Consider the following 19,975-nt stretch of genomic DNA (forward strand, 5'->3'; position numbering starts at 1 on the left):
TGTCTTGCAGAAGATCGACATGTAATAATATTAGAATTTATCTTAGTTCCGAGGAACAATTGACCAACTCGGAGAAGAGAGGTTGCTGAAGTAAGGGGAATCGTAATTTCCGTATCTTCAAGAAAATAGAGTCCCGGACATGCCACATGCTTTACACTTCGGGCTCAGTTGTAATATTTTGCAGTGTATGATAAAGGGAGTTTTCTCAGATGGATCTTAAGAGTATCTTCATCTTGGTCATCTCTGTCTGTATAGATAATCTCCGGACTGTTGTTCATCAGGATAGTAAGAAATATGTAGAGTCACGATTGCTGCAATGTTCTCATTCTGCAGTTAATGTCAAACTAAAGAAACGATCTGAAGACAGGGGTATATCGGAGGATGCATTAACGGTGTGGAAAGTTGCTCCAATAACTAATTCATAATCAGAGTATCGGCAACTTTTTTATTTTTCTTCAAAGAAACGCACTGGTTATACTCGTACGCATTTTGGGCTGATCTATAAACATTATAACCAAAGAAAGAATTGTAATTTTTGGTTGAATTTCCGAAGAAAAAGAAACTAAAGAAAAAAATGAATCAAAGATGATGGGGAAAAACGTGACTGTAAGAAACTAACGTTAATTGTGAAACATTTATGCTTTCCGTATCTACCAGCATATTGTTTGGAATCGGACATGTAACTTGTGGGAACCTTGCACTTTCATTGACATCGAAAGTAACGAAATGAGTTTACTCATTCATTTCGATTGTCGATCTGACAAGTAGAAAATCGGAGTTCGACTCTCTTTTTCTTTTATCTCGGCTACTGTATTTTTCTTTTATTACAACAATGACCTTTTAGTGTTGATATAATGCAACAGCCGAAGGCTAGTATCTCTCTCTCTCTCTCTCTCTCTCTCTCTCTCTCTCTCTCTCTGTATATATATATATATATATATATATATATATATATATATATATATATATATATATATAACAATGAAAAATACATATTCATAAAATACATGGGGCCCATACGAGCTTTGGGAGGGGCCCGGGCCCCCAACATCGATGCCCTTGCCTTGAGATATGTTTCAGAACTCTTTGTAACTTTTGAGCTTGAGCATTGGATTCATTTAAATTCCAGTGTTATCAGTCACGTTATGCTCTGTAAAACTGCTGGAGATCATTAAAAGTTAGTTTTATTAATTGTACCATGTAGTAAGGATGATTTTTTTTCTGATAAGCTCTTGATACATTTATTGCTATTGTTACTACGATTTTTTTTCTTTTAGTTCATTGTGTCTTGAGAATAAGTACTCGAAGCATACGTATGCTCAATGCCATTTGTTTCTTCTTTCATTCTTTTATTTGTCATTTTAATGGTTAGATACTGGCAGTAAATATTAATTACTTGCTTTGTCTTTTGTAATAAGAAATACAGTGTAACGATATTATAGTGTAACATGCGTGTCATGCACAATGTGATTTCTGTATACATTGAAAGCAAACGCTAGATGCAAGCAACATAGTAATAGATCTTGTTAATGTGAAAGTGTCACTTCTTGTCGTGCTTCCTCAAGAAGAAATGTTCACGTGTTCGTTTTGTTTTGAAATAATCATCGATATGACAGCAATTAAGGATATATGGCGGGGATAGTTTCTGGTAGGTTTCTCTTGAAGTGTCATCAGCAGTTTGTTTTGGGTTTCGAACAACGATAGGGTAGAACAAAGTCTTGTTTTGTAATGTCATATTAAACCTAAGCTGGAAATCACGTTGCTTTATGCTGATCAACCTTGAAACCCAAAATTTCTAACCGCTCTGTGTACAAGAATTATAGATAGCGTAGTTGAAATTTAAAAAAAAAAAAAAAAAAAAAAATCGCTGTATTATTTTACCTAGGTACTCTTCTGCTTCATTTGGTTGAAATTTTGCAACAAATCTCTCTCTTTCTTTAAATTACTCATATATTTATGTTTGAAACATTCACAACATTAGTAGTTCCTCAGGGTTCGGATCTTGATCCGGTCTTATTTCTATTAGTCGTAAATGGAGCAACGGAACTTGAATGTTTTGTGTGTCTGTGTAGTGCAGAGATGTTAAAAATTCGTCAAGCGACCTCTTGAGGCTCAATTGACCTTGAGCTCAATAGCTGATCCCAGGCACTTATAAATATTAGTGCTGTAAGTGGATAGCGTGAGCTAGAATCTGAGTCCGAGTGAGTGAGAGCCGTAGCGACGTTAATGAGTGCAACCAAAACGAGTGCGATCCGCAAAAATGATAGCCAGGGCAAACACAAATAAATGCGAGCCCAATGAGATACCCGCACATGAGATCGAGCTAGCACGCGAGCCTTTTAAAAATACCCAATCCAGGCTCGAGTGAATGCAACTCTAAGCTAGTGTAAACCTCACTGAGATTAGTGAGCACGAATCCATTTGAGAAAAGTGATTCTAAGGTCACTCGAGTCCAAGGGAGCTCCAATTTGCAGAAGCGTACGCCAAGAGTTAGAAATGGTACCATAACACTGAAGTACATATGTTATTGTGTCAAAGTAAGTGTGTTTGTATTAATCAAGTTGCTGGTATAGTTATTAATGCATTTTTACATTGAAATAATAATCATGAAAGATAAAATGGAATTTGAAAAGAAGTCGGCTTATTTTAAGAATCCATTGCATTATTCGCTTGATAAACTGAAGAAAATTCAACGAAATTGGGAAACGATGGGATGATTGACAATGGGATGCGAAGTGGTACATCTCAATTCCGAAACAAGAACGCTTACTCTTAATTTATGCATGCTTGGTCCCTAAATTCAGATCCTTCTTGGAGTACAACTAAGATAAAAACTGTCCTAGTACTTTGGATCTAACTTCAATAGTGTTATAAGAACATAGAACTAAGGATAAATTCATTCATTGATTAAAATTAACTTTCCCTTTTAAGTACAAGTCTATACAAAAAGGGAAGGGCTTATTGCATAAAAGTGGTATCCGAATCACTTTTCATGTTTGTATTTACGGTAAGTATTCCACCAGAGATCGAACCAGGTACCACGAATGTTGGCCATTTAATCAAAATGGAAATCCAAAGCGCCTTGTATTTTCTTTGTTCACTTGAAGTTTCCGGCACCAAGGCTAGGCTTGAGATGTGGACGTACAGTTTAAGGTGGAGTCCGAATCAGCGTAATGCGTTCAATGGCCAAAGCACAAATAGTACTCGAGACCATATCCATTTAGACAATCACCCCCACCTCTTCCGATTTTCACCAAAATAGTCTCAAATGTATATATATATATATATATATATATATATATATATATATATATATATATATATATATATATATATATATATATATATATATGTCCACGCAAAATCTTCGTTTATGCAGAACAGGAAGTGTGAGATATTGGCGCATTTAGTTTAGGCACCAACCCCTCACCCCCACCAATACCAATTGGTGCCAAAATGGTCTCAATATTTAGTCCATCGTTTGTGCAAAGCAAAAAGTGTGTGATATTGGCAAATCTAATTTAGACGGAGGCCCTAACCAATGCCGATTGACACCAAATGTTCTCAATCATTTGTGCGTCATTTGTGGATGTTTCTGTATGAAAAATTTCGTTTGTGCTCAACAGGAAGTATGGAATATTGGCGTTTCTAGTTTAGGCGCAAGCTCCCCACCAACGCCGATTGGCACTAAAATGGTCTCAGTCGTTAGTTCATCGTTTGTTCACAACACAAAGTGTGAGATATTCACTATCTAGCTTAGACGCTAACCTCACACAACGTCGATTGGCGCCAAAATAGTCTTTATCGTTAGAGCATTAATTGTACACGTTTGTGCAACAAAAGATCTCATTTGTGTACAAAAAGAATGTAAGATTTTGGCGTGTCTCTTTTGGTCATCACCTTCCGATTGGCGTCAATGGATTTGTTAATTTTCGGTTCTTTGGATCTAGCCTAGAGGGACTGGGACAACGGAGCAAAACTTGCAGTACCCATAGCGCTTTGGCCTACGATTAGAAACCAAAAATAAATAAAGTTATCTATTCACATATACACTACAAAGGGGGACAGAGGACATATTCCACAAAATTTGTCATAATGATACAAATTTGCAGAATTTGTCCCCCCCCCCAAAAAAAAAAAAAACTGAAAAATAATAATTTTCAATTTTTCTTTTACTATTTGGCAATACCAAAGGGGCATATTCCTCCATGGGATGCCATTATTCAGCTCTTGGTTCTTAAAAAATGAAATAAGATCTTTAAGTTTCACGTCCCATGGTTATGCCTTCTAGGCTAAAGGAAAAGTCATGATGAGAAATGAATGAAGTGGTGGAATGAAGAAAGTGGGAGGAAACGGGGGGAGAATCCCGACGATACCCACGCACACGGTGTTTGTCTACCACAAAGCAGCTTGGTTTTTTAGCATACAAGGACTGGGACGTTTGGAATCAAACTTGTAGGATCAATAACTCTTTGACCTATAACTTGAAACAAAGTAATAATTTAGACAGCTCCCATCCCAACTTACTTTTTGAATATCGGTACGTTAAAATTGTTTTCCGCAGAAACGTACGTCTCGGGACGACGGGCAGAAAGGTGCGCGCACGGAATACGCGACAAAACGTACTAGCGACAAAACGTACCACCGACAAAACGTACCACTTACCCTGAGGGATGCTTGTGAAGGGTTTTCTAAAAACACTTTAAATAATGACAAGCGACAAAACGTACCACTTGCCTGGAGGGCTACTTGCGAAGAGTCTTCCAATCAGCCATCAAATAATGACAGGCGACAAAACGTACCACTTGATAGGACAGCATATAAGTATATATATATCAGCCAAAATAAGGTTAAAAGTTGAACAGATTGGTGGTGAGAAAAGTACCGATGCAAGACCAAGACTAAGACTAAGGCTAAGACTAAGACCATGCCTTCAAGATTCTCGCAACACCAAGACCATACCTGCAAGATTCTCGCCAGACCAATACCAGCAAGAATCTTGCATATGCAATATTTTAATATTTGCTGATTTCCATCACACTTTATCCAGGCTTTGGACCAGGGACGGATAGGTATTATTAGAGGGGCGCGGGCGCTTTCTCCCACAAGGGCCACCAGCATCTCAATGTCACAAATCAAGTTGCACAGTTTTCTTTCTACAGTAAGTCAATAGTATTAACAATTGACAATTAAAACATGATATTCTTTCATCAGTATATTATCTGAATTGTTCAAAATATTATATGAAGTTCAAGGAGAACGTATACTATATTACAAAATTAGCAGATGTTTTAGTGTACTAGTTTTTGATGCTACTCTATCTATCACTTTTGCATTCGAAATATTTTTTAATAAATCTTTTTCAATAGACATCAACATAAATGTTTTCAAATGTTCCTGAGACATGGTACTAGTTAGCCTATTTTTAATGTATTTCAGTTTATTTAAGTTCTGAAAAATTTCTTTCACATGTTACCTGAGTTACGGGCAAAGTCAATAAAAATTTGTATGCTGGAAACCTGAATAAGTATTACTGCAAAATTTACAATTCTGCCAAATTAAAAAGCAGCACATTGGACAATTTTGCAACACGTCTTGCATTCGCTTTCCTTGTAAACAAATGTATTTGCTCCTAATTCTGAATCACTTGCACCATCAGGACAGTCATTTTTTCTCAGTTGTGCTCGTCATCAAGACTGACTTTCAAGGCTATCCACGTCCTTCAAAAGTCCAAGAGATTACATTTATATTATCCTTGGAAACTTCTTTACTGAAGTTTTTCAGAAAATATGTAAGTTTATCGAAAGGCACGTCTGGAAGTTCTGTTACTTGGTTGAAGTGTCTAGGGTCCAAATAATCCATAAAGTACATTGCTTCTTGAATCTTGAAGAAATACTCGAAACTACCATGTCCAATATTGTGTTGAATGCTTCGATGCAGTACCTGGTCATTGGATAGAAGCAGCTTCATATTAATATTCACAGGAAAATCTTTGTCCACCTCTGAAGGCGAATTGTCGACAGGCCAATAGAAAAAAAAAGAAAGAAAGAAAGAAAGAAATCACGTTCTAAGTCTTCAAATTTGTTATTGGCCCATTGTGCAAAGCTAAATGCTGCATTCTTAACCGATTCAAAATCATCTCTCTACTCTTCCACTTGGAACAGAGTAGTCTGCACCATCCGATAGGACTACACTAGCAGCACCCTCTATTTGAAGATAGTTTGACGTAGAGGTCATCACTTGAAATATCTTAAGGAACATTTGTGCTGTCCGAGTTGTTTTGAACTTGAGAAGATCTTTTATATATCCTTTCGCTTTACACCTAGCTTTTGGTTTGATATTTTCTGTAGAAGCAATTTTCTTAATTATTATGGTTAACTCTATATACAAAGCACTTTCTGGGTTCGAAAAATGACCAAACTTTTTCTGAAAAACAGTGTGTTTTCTACCATCTTGTTTCCGCAATAACTGTAAGACGCCTTTGTTGACATTTGATCTTCCAAATGTCCAGCAGAACAATGACACAGAATCAATGCAATTTTTTGTCAGATCACATATGACATGATTGAGTATATGAGCGTAACACCACACGTGTAACTGAGTTCCTTAGTGGTTAAGCGGTTAGCGTATGCGCCTTTGTCGTGGGAGACCTGGGTTCGATTCCTGGCGGGAGCTCATGTGCTTCGGATTTCCCGTAAATCAGTATGTCCCGTCTCATTTAGCCTCGCTGCTAAAAGGGCCGTTAAACTCAAAATCAACTGAATCACACGTGTAACTGATCATAGGTGAATTGAAAAAATCCGAATATTGTCCTTGCATGTTACTTGAGCTATCGGTTGAATTTCAAATACACTTCTTAATATCAAGGTTCAACTTCTGCAGAATTTCCAGCAGTAAACCGCAAGGACACTGGCCTATGGTAGATATGCATTTTACAATGACAACAATACTTTGTTTAATAACCATTTTAACAACATACCGTAAAACAACAGAGCACTGGCCTGAAACTACTATATCTTGAGTAGTGTCTAATAGAACAGAAAATATTGAAGCTTGAGATACTTCTTTCGAAATATCTTCTCTGATAAGTGTGCTGATAGCATTCAAAACACAATTCACCGTGTTTAGTAAAAGTTATGCGACCACTATCCTGCTTACTTCCTCGTATATGACTCTTCTCGGTGACCTTATCTAAATTACTTTTAAACGGAAGATCAAATTTGCTTAAGAAAGGAATAATATCCAAAAAGTTTCCATGATCTATAGCTGTGTCTTTCAGTTTATAGGCTGCTACATTTCCTCTGTAAATGAGCCCTCTTTTACCAACGAGTTTCTACACTTTAACAACTCGATACATTACCTGTCTGTTCTTCTCAACCTTATACTGCCGTTGTTTTACCTGTTCATGAGGAAGTAGTTTCTTAACATTATGTTCTCTTTTGTTAGATATGTAAGCACCCACATTGATCTAATGTATTTTGGAAGACTCGTGTTCTCTTACTCGCTGATAAATGTGTTTAATGTTACGTTTGTCACGTACAGAACCTTTAAGAGAAGTTTGTTCGATCTGGAGAATAATCTGTGAACACGCTGAAAAAAAAAAATGCTTGAAGTGGTACGTTTTGTCGCGGATTAAATATCCGAAATGTTTTAATTAGTCCAAGACAGGTTGTAATTTATATAAGTGGTACGTTTTGTCGTGGAATAAATATCAGAAATGCTTTAATTAATTCATGACAGGTTGTCATTTATGACAGGTCATCAAAAGTGGTACGTTTTGTCGCGAAAATTCAAGTGGTACGTTTTGTCGCTGGTACGTTTTGTCGGGACACCGCGCGCACGCTAGCCACTATATCAGCGGAGAGATCGAGTTTTTTTTTTTTTTTTTTTTTTGCTTGTTTTTCCTAATATTTATATCATAATAATATTTGTTGATATTTCTCATATCTTACTAAAGTATATCAATTGATTTGATGTTGGAACTCAATTTTAAGTTTCTCCACGAACAGGTAAGTGTAAGCATACTGAATGCAAGTTAGCATAGCTCATTTACAATTAATACAAATAAGACCGGACCAAGATCTGAGCCCTGAGAGAGTTAATTTTTTCAGACACAAATGCATGAATAAAGAACGGCCAAATGAAGCAGAGGGACCTGCAAAACTTCAACCAGATGAAGTTAAATAAGTTTCTTTCTTTTCTTTCTTTTTTTTCTTTTTTTTTTTTAAAGAAAAACTTCAACCTACGCTTTGCATAAGTATGGAAGCCTTACAGAATGGTTAGAAATAGCCGGTGTAAGCCATTTCAGATTTCAACGCTGATCACATAGCAAAACAGCGCTTCAAGAATATATTCAACCTCCGTCCTTACGAGTATTTCTTTGCCAGTCCAGAAATGGTAAAAATCAACTAGCACATACGGTTTCACTATTAATCTCCATAGAGCAGAAACGGTAAAAGATTGTGAGAAATGGCTTTTTGATAGAGATTCAAAATCCCAAGACTAAGCTTTACCTCAACCTATATATCTCGATTCAAGCCGAAAGTGATGAAAATAAACAATTTTCGGTTTCGACACTGATCGCCATAGTGAAAAAATGATAATACAGTACAACTCCTCAAATCCGAACCCCGGAAATCCGAAAACCCGGCAAATCCGAACACGTTCTCAGAAGAAAAAAATTACTACAGCTGGAAAATAAAAAAAAATAAATTTAATCACACAAATTTAGTTTTTTTTAAGGTTTTAACATTTTTAGACTTAATGCTTATTCAAAATCATTATCTAATTATATTCTTACAAGAAGACAGTTATAGATATGCGACAATCATTTTGGACATGAGTGTACACCCGCCAGTCAAGGTCACTGCCCTTTCAACGACTGCCCTGTCTAACCTCATACGTTGTTTTACCGCTAATTCAGTGACTAAATAAGTGCGTAATATTATTTTCCGGGTAATCCGAACCCCCCCTTCCCGAAATCCGAACAGGCTTCAGCCCCAATTAGTTCGGATTTGAGGGATTGTACTGTAATAAGAAGCAAGTTTTTGATACGAATTTAGTACCACAAGAACCGATCTGAATAGCAACTGGATATGGTAGAAATTTACTATCACTTCCGGTTTTAATATTTATCTTCATAGAGATATAGAACAGTAAGAAGTAGTGAGAAATTACTTTTTGATATGGATTTATCGTTCCAAGAAAAAGTTTCATTATCTTTGACCCTCAATTCAATCCTGCAGTGTGGATATTACGATTTCCGTTCTCAACACGAATCGACCTAGCGTAAAATCGCGATTAGATATCAAGAAACAATTGTTTTATATAGATTCAATGTAAAAACGGGAGTATATAACAAGAAGAAATTGTGTTATATCGATTCAGTGTAAAAACAGTAGTAGACAGCAAGAAAGAATAGTTTTATGTACGAGGGAGGTTCAATAATTATTGTCCCCGGCATAATTAAAATGCTTCAGCTGGGATGGATGATGAGGGATATTGCAGCCTAATGTCTTAGATGCCTATATGCTAAATTTCAGAACAATAGCTGCTATATTAATATTCTTTTTTGTCGTTTCAGGTGTGAGAGGTGGCACCTAGCTTGAAAAATGAAGAAAACCGAACAACGAGCTGTCATCAAGTACCTCCAGAAAAAGGGGTTAAGCCCAAAGGAGATTCATGAGGTCATGATCAGTGTGTTGGGTGATGGGGCTTCTTCCTACCAGGTGGTAAAGAACTGGTGTGGCGACTTCCGTTGCGGCAGGGAAAGCTGTCAACAGGCCCCTGGTACTGGTCCTTCAACAACAGCATGCACCCCAGGAAACGTTGATGTTGTGCATGATACGATTATAGTAAACAGATGAATCACGGTGCAACAGTTAGCAGACATCATGCACATCTCTGTAGGCTCAGTGGAAACCATTGTGTATGAAGACTTGGGATTCAGAAAGGTGTCAGCGCGATGGGTGCCCAAAATGTTATCTCGTGAACATCAGAAAGACAGAGTTCGATGTTCAAGAGCTGGTTTGGAGATTATGGGGGCAGACCTGAATCAGTTCTGTGATAGATTTGTGACAGTGGATGAGACGTCGCTCCACCACTATGATCCCGAGTCCAAACGACAGAGCATGGAGTGGCGGCACAGCAGTTAGCCTCCTCCACGGAAGTTCAAGGTGCAAGCATCAGCACGCAAGGTTATGACCACATTTTTTGGGATGCGAAGGATGTGCGTCTTATTGACTACCTGGAGGTTGAACACACTATCACGGGGGCCTATTATGCAACCCTAATCAATAAGTTACGCGAAGCAGTCAAGGAAAAATGTCGCGAAATGTTGCAGCGAACAGTACTGTTCCACCAAGACAATGCTCCGGTCCACAAAAGCCATCTTACTGGTGCCGCAATCCATGGTGCTGGTTTTGATGTGTTGGAACATCCTTCCTACTCATCCGACCTCGCCCCTAGTGACTTTCGTTTGTTCCCCAAGTTGAAGGAGCACCTCAAGGGGAAGAAGTTTCACTCAAATGCAGCTGTTATTGAAGCTGTGGATGAATGGCTCACGGCTCAGCCAGAGACTTTCTTTGAAGCTGGCGTAGTGGCTTTACAACATAGGTGGAAGAAGTGCATTACTATGAAAGGAGACTTTTTGGAAAAAATAATACTTCTTATAAGTCAGGGACAATAATTATTGAACCGTCCTCGTAGATTCAGTACTGTAAGTGTAGGTTCCATCTCAGACTTTATGCATCTGTTGCAACCAGAAGTGATTGAGAACTACTATCATTTCCGGTTCTAATATTGAATTTCATAGAGCAAAAACGGTAATAGGAGGATGGAAATGTTTTATGTGGATTCAGGATCCCAAAAATAAATTCCATCTCAGCTTTTATTCTTCTACTGAAACTGGAAATATTAAAAATAGTTCAACTTCAGATTTCAATATTGATTCCTAAATTGCATTTAGCATCCGAGTTCAGTTGATTTTGAGTTTAGCGTCCCTTTCAGCAGCGACACTATATGACACGTGAACCTACTGATTAATGTGGAATCCGAATCATATAAGCTTCCGCCTGGAATCGAACCCGGTTCTCCCACGCCAATGACGCGTATGCTAACCACTTAGTCTGTGGCTATTTGAGAATGCGTTTTCCAAGCGTTACCCCCTGCAGCGAACGCGACCAAGGTGGTGGCTATTTGGTAACTTGACTTTCGCCAGAGTTATAAATCATACTGTGAGTCAGTCAGGGTTTCCATGTCTTTCTTGCCAAATCCAGGTCTATAATAGCAGAATTCCAGTACTCTGCACAAAGCATCTTTAAAGCAGCTGTTTCTTGCTAAAAATCCCCTTACCTGGCAACACGTCTTTCCTTTTTTTCCCTTCCTTTTGACATCTTTTAAACAGCAGGCGGTCTATTGTTCCGAAACGCACCAAATACGCTCGAGCTGACGTTTTCTCCGCGTTTTTATTGCTTTCGCGTTTGTGATTAGCCATCCACATTTAAATACATGGTTAGCGTATTCCAAGCGTACGCATGAACAATGAAAACGCGTTGCGATCGCTTCAAATAGCCACCCTTGTTAGCCATGAAGAAGCTCGATTCAGCATCTGAAGAACAGGTTCCGCCTCTATTGGAACCGGAACTTATTGATCTACGACTTCACAGTATGAAATGATAAGTTTTCATTTTGTAAAACGGAAACTAATTGTACGCATTTCTTTTATTGCTGACTTGTTCAGACAACTTGGAAATTCAAAAGTTTAACCTAAATTTAAGAGAGCACAACAATCAAACAAATACGTTTTTGAGGCCGTGTACAAATGATACTTTTTGATTTTAGCTTCATATAAATTAATGTATAAACAAAAACTTAAATATAAAAAAATGCTGTCAAGGTTAGTCCATCGTCTCTTGAATATTTTAATTGAGGAACAAATCCACGTGTTTGATTATACCTAAGTAAACGGATGTTTTCTTAAACCAAGTCTTGAATCAGCTCGAGAAACACATGGAATTGTGATGCATATTTTTATTTCTAATTAAATTAAGCCACTTAAATTTATACATCATGCTTGATGCATTGAAAGCAATAAAAAGTGAAGAATTTGCTTGGTTGCTACCAATTTTCCTTTCTCTCTTACATTAATGTAATTCTCATATGAATTGAGAAAAAGGAATCTTTCGTTTTATTTATATATATATATATATATATATATATATATATATATATATATGTTGTAGTAGCAAAATGTTTGTAGTAAAAATGAGGAAGCGCTAATTCGTCTTGTTAGAGAAGTCATGTTTACATTTCTAGGGCGTTAAAAGTGAACAAGTAATTTACAGAGGCTAAACTAAATGCAATGAGAAATGGTTAGGAGCTTACATGTGATAACGTGAAATATGGTGCAGTGATGTAGGATGCAAGTAAGTAAAGAGAGATTTAGCCTTTTGGATTGGAAACAGTTTGAATGTTAAGGAGAATTAAGGGTGAGTATTTGTAATATTCAGATATGTGAAGTGATCGAGACTCTTCCTTTGTTCAAGTTTTAGTGACAAACCTGAATAATCGAGTTTGGTTTATCTTATTTGTTTATCTGGTGAAAAAATGATCATTTTAACATTTAGGTAAATGGCATTATTTTCAACATGCATGGCAGTGCATGGCAGCCAAGTTCCGCGAAGCAAATGAACTGGCCTGCACTGCCGTAAGCATATTTTAAATTACACGAGCTATATAACATGAATTATTTTGATGTGACTACGTTGGAGATTCATTTTGCGTATTAAATTAATTGATTGATAAGCTTATATTTACATGTTCTGTGAGTAGAGAAGCTATAGGCCTATAGAACAGAAGTACAGTTTAAAGTGCATATCTGAACCATTGTATACAATGCGATTGATGCTCTACCACCGGGAATACAACCCGGGATTTCATGCATCAAAACCATACGCGCTAGCCATTAGATCAGTATAAGGAGAGGGTCAGTATTCTGTGCACAATCAGTATTCTGGGTTGTGATCTGAAATAACATAAAGGAAGTGGCGTACATATGACATTTAATAAATAGAAATGTAACAGCCCCAAGTACCTTAAAAAAAAAAAAAATCCTGGTAAAACACTCAAGTGAAAAGCTCTTCAGGTCAGTTTTACCCATGAGTTCTAAGGGTAAGCATTATTTTGGGTTCTTTTGCATTCAATAGTAACAAGTGTGACAGAAAATGACAGAAATTGCGTCTAATTTAATGGCGTTTTTGAAACCTTACGCTTTGTTTCTTATCTATTGATTTACGTATATGGGAGTTTATTTTCTGTTTTTCTTGAAATGGAAAGGAATTTTAATGACGTCATTTTCTTCAAGTCTAGTTAAATGTGATTTGTTCTTCCAAAATCAATTTAACATTATCTGTAATTTCTTGCTCTGTCTCTTCATAATATCATTGTGGCATTGGGGTTTTATATTTGCCATCTAAATGTACTAAAAGTATTTCACCTGTTCTCTAAAACTCTTTCTGTAAAACCAATACTAATTTTATTTTTAAACATATTCATTTATTGGATTTAACATTATTGAAATTAAATTTGATTATTACATGTTTAAAATTTATACGTAACAAAATTTAATTTTCACGAAGTAATTGATATCTCTGTATAAGTCCTAGCTGATCACTCAATGCCCAAGTCCAGATTGCTTAAGGTAGAAATTTGAAATTTAGACAATTTATAAGATTTGTATCGTAAAGTACCATTATGGAAGGATTAGTTGGAAATTTGGCGGAGAAGGAGAATTAGGGTTGCTGTGATTATAATAAAGATGTCCAGTCCATATCTTGAAATTCTTGGAATGTTGAAGCATAAAATTTGATATTTTGTCTTTTTCATTTAAAATAATTAAATGCGTGTTTCAGCTTTTATAGGTATATTAATATGGATAGATAGGTAGAAATATAGAATCTAGCAGGAAATAAGAGGTTGGAAGAAAAAGAGATGAAAGTTGCAATTATTATTAATATGATGTCCATATCTCGAAATGCCTTAATATAAGGTTAAAGAATTGAAATTTCGCGCTTGATTTTTTTTTTTTCATTTAAGACTTATTTGAGGTTATTTTTATTGTCCTCTCCCTACAAAGAACAGGGACTACTGCTCGTTTAAATATGTTTAAACAAGAAATCAGTAAGTCAAACCGTTAAAATTTCAATTCATTTAAAAGATGAAAACCTCTCCACATAGGGATATCAATCAGATGATGTGCACATTGTCCTGGTCAATGACATATCACACAAGTGATATCTCGAGAACAGCTATTTTCATTATGACTTCAAGAAAGCTTCAGTTCGTTAACTTAAACCACGTACCTTTATCACGAAAGGTACTAAAATTTTATTATTGCATTCCTCCAGATTATCTTTTCAGTACCTACTAAGTAACTCACTGAGGTCATAGATCCATCAATACCATTCGACACCAGATACATTTGTATGTCAGTGGCTATACCACGACAATTTGCGGGGAAAATATCTGATTTTAATGAAAGCTTCTCATATTATTTCTATTAGTTGGATTTAAAATTGATTATGAAAAGGCCTATGGATGTATAAAGAGGAGAGGAGATAAGGAAAGAATTTAACTTGAAAGTTTGCTCCTGTACCTAATATGATAATGGAACAATTTTCTCACCCCAGTTCGATCTCAAGTCAGTTTGGGGTGAACAACATCGTATCCATGGGTTTTCTGGAAGAGCTCCCGTTTCGTTTTACATTCTCATTCCACCAAAGTATTTAGTTTGAATCAGCCAATCAGATTGCACCAAGAATAACTTTTCACCAATGACAGGCTATGAGTTACAACTAAAATTCAAAGTGTGAAGTTATTGTTTCATATCAATCGGTTTCAATAATTATGTACCAAATTTCACAATATTAAATCCCCACGTTAAGCGGGTTTGCATATCCAGGCTCCTAACTATGAAAATATTTACGCTCACTCCAACCATAATCGTTTCACGAATTCAACCTGTTTTACGTATGTTATTAGGACATAATATCGATTGTGATTTATTCTAAAAACACTTTTATACATTGCAAGAGCTGTAACGTCCAAATATTTACTGAGAACTCATAGTCGTATCGGAATAAACAAAAGTGAGTATGGAACAGTAAACTGCTTTCACAAAAGGCAAAAGAAGATGTGCAAAGGCATACAAAACGGTCGAGTGGTTTGGGTCGATACACTATCAATCACATGTTTGTGTGTTCAAACCCGGTAGCAAGTTGTTTCTTTTTTAAGTGTCTTCCTATTTTAATCCGGAGGCTGAAAATATTTCTTTGAGTAACTCATTGAAAACTTCTTTTGTTTCAAATTCGATTAGAACGGAACATTATATGAATTGCGAATCTTAAATCCATAGCTAAAAAAAATGAAGTATACTCACTACTCCATTATCCTCTGATTTGTAACGAAAAACTATTTATAAACAGTGGTGACTTCAGAAAATTATCCTCGGGGGGAATTTCAATATGCGGGTGGAGGGCAAACATTGGTAGTCTACATTGAGCACGATCGAATATATGGTCCTGAAGGCGGAAATTTCTTAGCTCGAGAGGGGTCTCAAATTCTCGCTCAGATCACGTCCTGAAAGCATCATTGCTTAAAAGCTTTTCGTAACAAATATAATATTACACTTGTTTCTCGTTCTACATTTAGAATTGGTAAAATCATAACTTATAGAGGATTATAAAAATTACAATACCAATCATGTATAAATTATCCTGTAAGTTACCAACTTTGGGTCAGATTAAAACTTAAATATTTGTTTTCGGATTGCACTTAGAAGTAAGTCCTCTCTATATAATCCTGATTGGAAAGCCATGTTTAACACTAATTAATTAATCAATATTTATACGAATATTTTTTTATTTTACTATTTTTACTATTTAATATTATATACACTTCATTTCCAAAATCAAAATCTCGAAAATGTATATTGTACGAATGCGAGTCGCAAATAAATGATTATATTGGTCTCTATTCGAAATTCTATTTAATCGAATCCGACAGGAACACTCACAGAAACATCGAGAACAGGTGAAAAAAAGAGAGAGAAAAAGCGTTGTACCCGGTGGGGACTCGAACTAAGTTCGAATGGTGCTTTAAAAGTCGAACGCCTTAGACCACTCGGCTATGGTAACAACTAATGATTGTTGCAAAGGCTTTGAGTAGTAGTTCTTATTACAGAATAACATTTTTCTATTGCCTAAAATTTAAACCTAATTTACTTTGATATAATATATCTATTAATTTGTTACATGAACACGTTTTCGTTACTTTGATGAATGATGTATGTTCTTGATATAGATTCTATTACACGTTCTTTCGTAAATATTATAGAAATATTGACTGGCGCATTCGCAGTACACAGACAGTTCAATTGGAATTCGAGGAAGGAAACGCTAACACACTGTTAGAATGTTTCCCTCGCAAGCAGTAGTTCCCAACCGAGGGACGGCGCGACGAACTTCCTCCTCCTGGGGTGGCGTGAAGGGTTTACGAAGTACCTTCGTTGTGTTATATTTCTTGAATGATTATGCACAATATCCAGTCACATCTTCTACACATTTGGAAGTGATAAATCGTAGTATAAATAAACCGTCCTCCACACACAATGATTGTTGCTTTTCCAAGATAATAAACTGAAACACTTTTTATTTCAATAGAATATAAAAGTTTCAATGGGAGGGGTTACAACCCTCTCAACCCCCTGGGTCTTCGATATGTCACCGCCTAAACTGTAACTTTCAAGTTAGAATCGAAAAATGGAGACATGTGACCTACTAAATATATTTTTAGCTCATTATACATTTTCATAAATAAAATATCCACAATTACAATGACAGTAAATGCTAAGTAATTATTGTAAATCTTTGTACTTTCATTTTCCCTCTTTCTTCTCAACAGCTTGAAAAATGTAAAAATGGGAGGTTAAGAATTTCAAATATTACGTATATTTTAACGTATTACGAAATTATATTTAATAGAATCCGGCAGGATCACAAACAGACACGTCAAGAAGAGGTAAAACCAAATTGTACTGTGGTGGGTTCCGAACTACTGTTGAATGGTGCCTCAGAATCTCTAGCCGAATGCCTTAGTCCACTCGGCTAATGTGACAAGTTGAAAATATAGTAAGCGTGTTTCATGTTCAATCTTTTGTTACAGTATGAAATTTATTTTGTATTCTCTGAAGTTTAAGCCTATTTTGGCCTGATGTAATAGTCTGTTGAAATTGTTTTATGTTTACGGTATTCTTTACTTTAACGAATGATGTTGTTAATATAGGTTCTATTACGTATTCGTTCATAAATATTACAGCAATTGTCAGGATTATTTATGATCTTTCATGAAAATTGACTGGTGTATGCTCAGTAGAAACAGAAAGATGCACTTTACCGACATTTGTCATACACGCCAGAACGCAAATTTCTAACAGGTTCTCAAAATGCCTCGCTCTAAAGATTGTGGAGAACTGTCTGTTGCTCTGAGAGGAGAAATCATAGGCCGAGCATAAATGGAACAAACTGTGCCTCAGATTGCTAGAGATCTGGGATGTGACAAGAAAATGGTCAAGAAATGGGTTCAGCGACATGAAGAAGGTGGTGAATGGTTCAGGTCTCGGACAAGAAGTGGAAGGCCAAAAGTGACAACTACAGCTCAAGATCAAGCTTTAGTTACAGAAGTGATCAACAGACCTCTACGCCACCCGTCAATCCTCTTGGACAAAGCCAGAGAATATAATTGTTCTCACGAAACAATAAGAAGAAGATTATTGGGGGCTGGTCTACACTGTTCAAGACCCGCTAGGAAGACTCTCCTGACTGAAACTCACAAGGCCAGACAAATGGAATGGGCACAGAATAACATAACCCAACCTCAGTCATATTGGGACTTAGTCATCTGGACTGACGAGAAGGTTTTCAAGTCTAAGCAACAAAGCAGAGTTATATTGTATAGACCGCGCAGAACCAGGTATGCTGAACAAAATATTATCAGAACTTCTTGTTCAGGACGAATATCAGCACACTTTTGGGGATACATGACGGCTGCTGGTCCTGGAGATTTGGTTGCGGTGCCTGAGAGAATGAACAGCAGTGTTTACATTAATATCCTCGAAAATACGTTGTTACCCTCCTTAGAAAGAAACTTCCCCGAACAGGAAGAATATATATTTATGCATGACAACAGTGCCGTTCGCACTTCCCGGCAAACACGAGAGTGGCTAAGTGAACATCCACAGTTAATTTGTATTGAGTGGCCCCCTCTATCCCCAGATTTGAACCCAATTGAACATCTGTGGGCCTACATGGTGCAAGAATGGGAAGAGAGACGTGAAGACAGAGACCAAACGTTTCTTCAAAATCATGTTATGGAACTGTGGCAACATTTTCGTGACACACCGTCGTATTGCTCGCGACTTGTATCTAGTATCCCCTCCAGACTTCAAGAAGTTATTGACTCTGGAGGTGACTACACGAAGTACTAGTGTGTTATTTTTTGTGTAAACATTTATTTAAGTTTCATTTATTTATTATATTTTTTTCAAGAGCAATACCTTCGTTCTTCATTCTTTTCCTTTGCTTGTTTACTTATTAGTTCGTTAAAACGTAGAGTAGTATATCTTCAAAAAGTATTTGTGAATTTACTTTGAACATTTCTAAGAATACATTTGCTTTTTTTTCTTACTCTATATCATGCCCAATATTACTTTCATTTCAGTTAATTAATAACTTTATTTCACATCTCGGATAAAAGTATTATTGTATTTTTAACGATGTTTTTCCTTTTGATTGTGTAATTTCTGGTTTCATTGAATTATCTCAATTCGAATGAATAAATCACATTTTGTTTATTGTCCCTTCCTTAGCTAAGTTCGAATTCGAGAACAATGTGGTGTAATTTACGTTCTTTATTCTTCATATTGTGCAGTAATGACAATATTAATTATTTTTCATGAGTCCAGTTGATTACTGAGAACTTGGACAAACATTAACCTGGTGATTCTTTACGCAATGACAAGCGTAAAATACATTTTAGCTGTTCACACGAAACACAGCGATGAAACTTCACAGCGATACAACATTCTAAGAGTGTGTTAGCATTTCCTTCCTCGCCTTCCAATTGAACTGTCTGTGTACTGCGAATGCGCCAGTCAATTTCCATGAAAGATCATAAATAACCCTGATACTTTCTATAATATTTACGAAAGAACGTGTAATAGAATCTATATCAAGAACATACATCATTCATCAAAGTAACGAAAACGTGTTCATGTAACAAATTAATAGATATATTATATCAAAGTAAATTAGGTTTAAATTTTAGGCAATAGAAAATGTTATTCTGTAATAAGAACTACTACTCGAAGCCTTTGCTACAATCACTAGTTGTTACCATAGCCGAGTGGTCTAAGGCGTTCGACTTTTAAAGCACCATTCGAACCTAGTTCGAGTCCCCGCCGGGTACAACGCTTTTTTTCTCTCTTTTTTTCACCTGTTCTCGATGTTTCTGTCTGTGTTCTCGTCTGATTCGATTAAATAGAATTTCGAATAGAGACCAATATATATTATAAATAATCATTTATTTGCGAGTCTGCACTCGTACAATATACATTTTCGAGATTTTGATTTTGGAAATGAAGTGTATATAATAATGAATAGTAAAAATAGTAAAATAAAAAAATATTCGTATAAATATTGATTAATTAATTAGTGTTAAACATGGCTTTCCAATCAGGATTATATAGAGAGGACTTACTTCTAAGTGCAATCCGAAAACAAATATTTAAGTTTTAATCTGACCCAAAGTTGGTAACTTACAGGATAATTTATACATGATTGGTATTGTAATTTTTATAATCCTCTATAAGTTATGATTTTACCAATTCTAAATGTAGAACGAGAAACAAGTGTAATATTAT

At 36.1% G+C, this 19,975-nt stretch overlaps 1 protein-coding gene across 4 annotated transcripts in view; it reads left to right on the forward strand.

Annotated features, from left to right (window-relative positions):
• LOC145668530 (sodium/potassium/calcium exchanger 5-like) overlaps positions 1-19,975 on the forward strand; it is a 172,669-nt gene that overhangs the window by 102,105 nt on the left and 50,589 nt on the right. The window lies entirely within an intron of this gene.

The sequence above is a fragment of the Thermobia domestica genome, chromosome 13 (genome assembly GCF_964235325.1).
Source record: "Thermobia domestica chromosome 13, izTheDome1.hap1.1, whole genome shotgun sequence".
In the NCBI taxonomy this organism is placed as follows: domain Eukaryota; kingdom Metazoa; phylum Arthropoda; class Insecta; order Zygentoma; family Lepismatidae; genus Thermobia; species Thermobia domestica.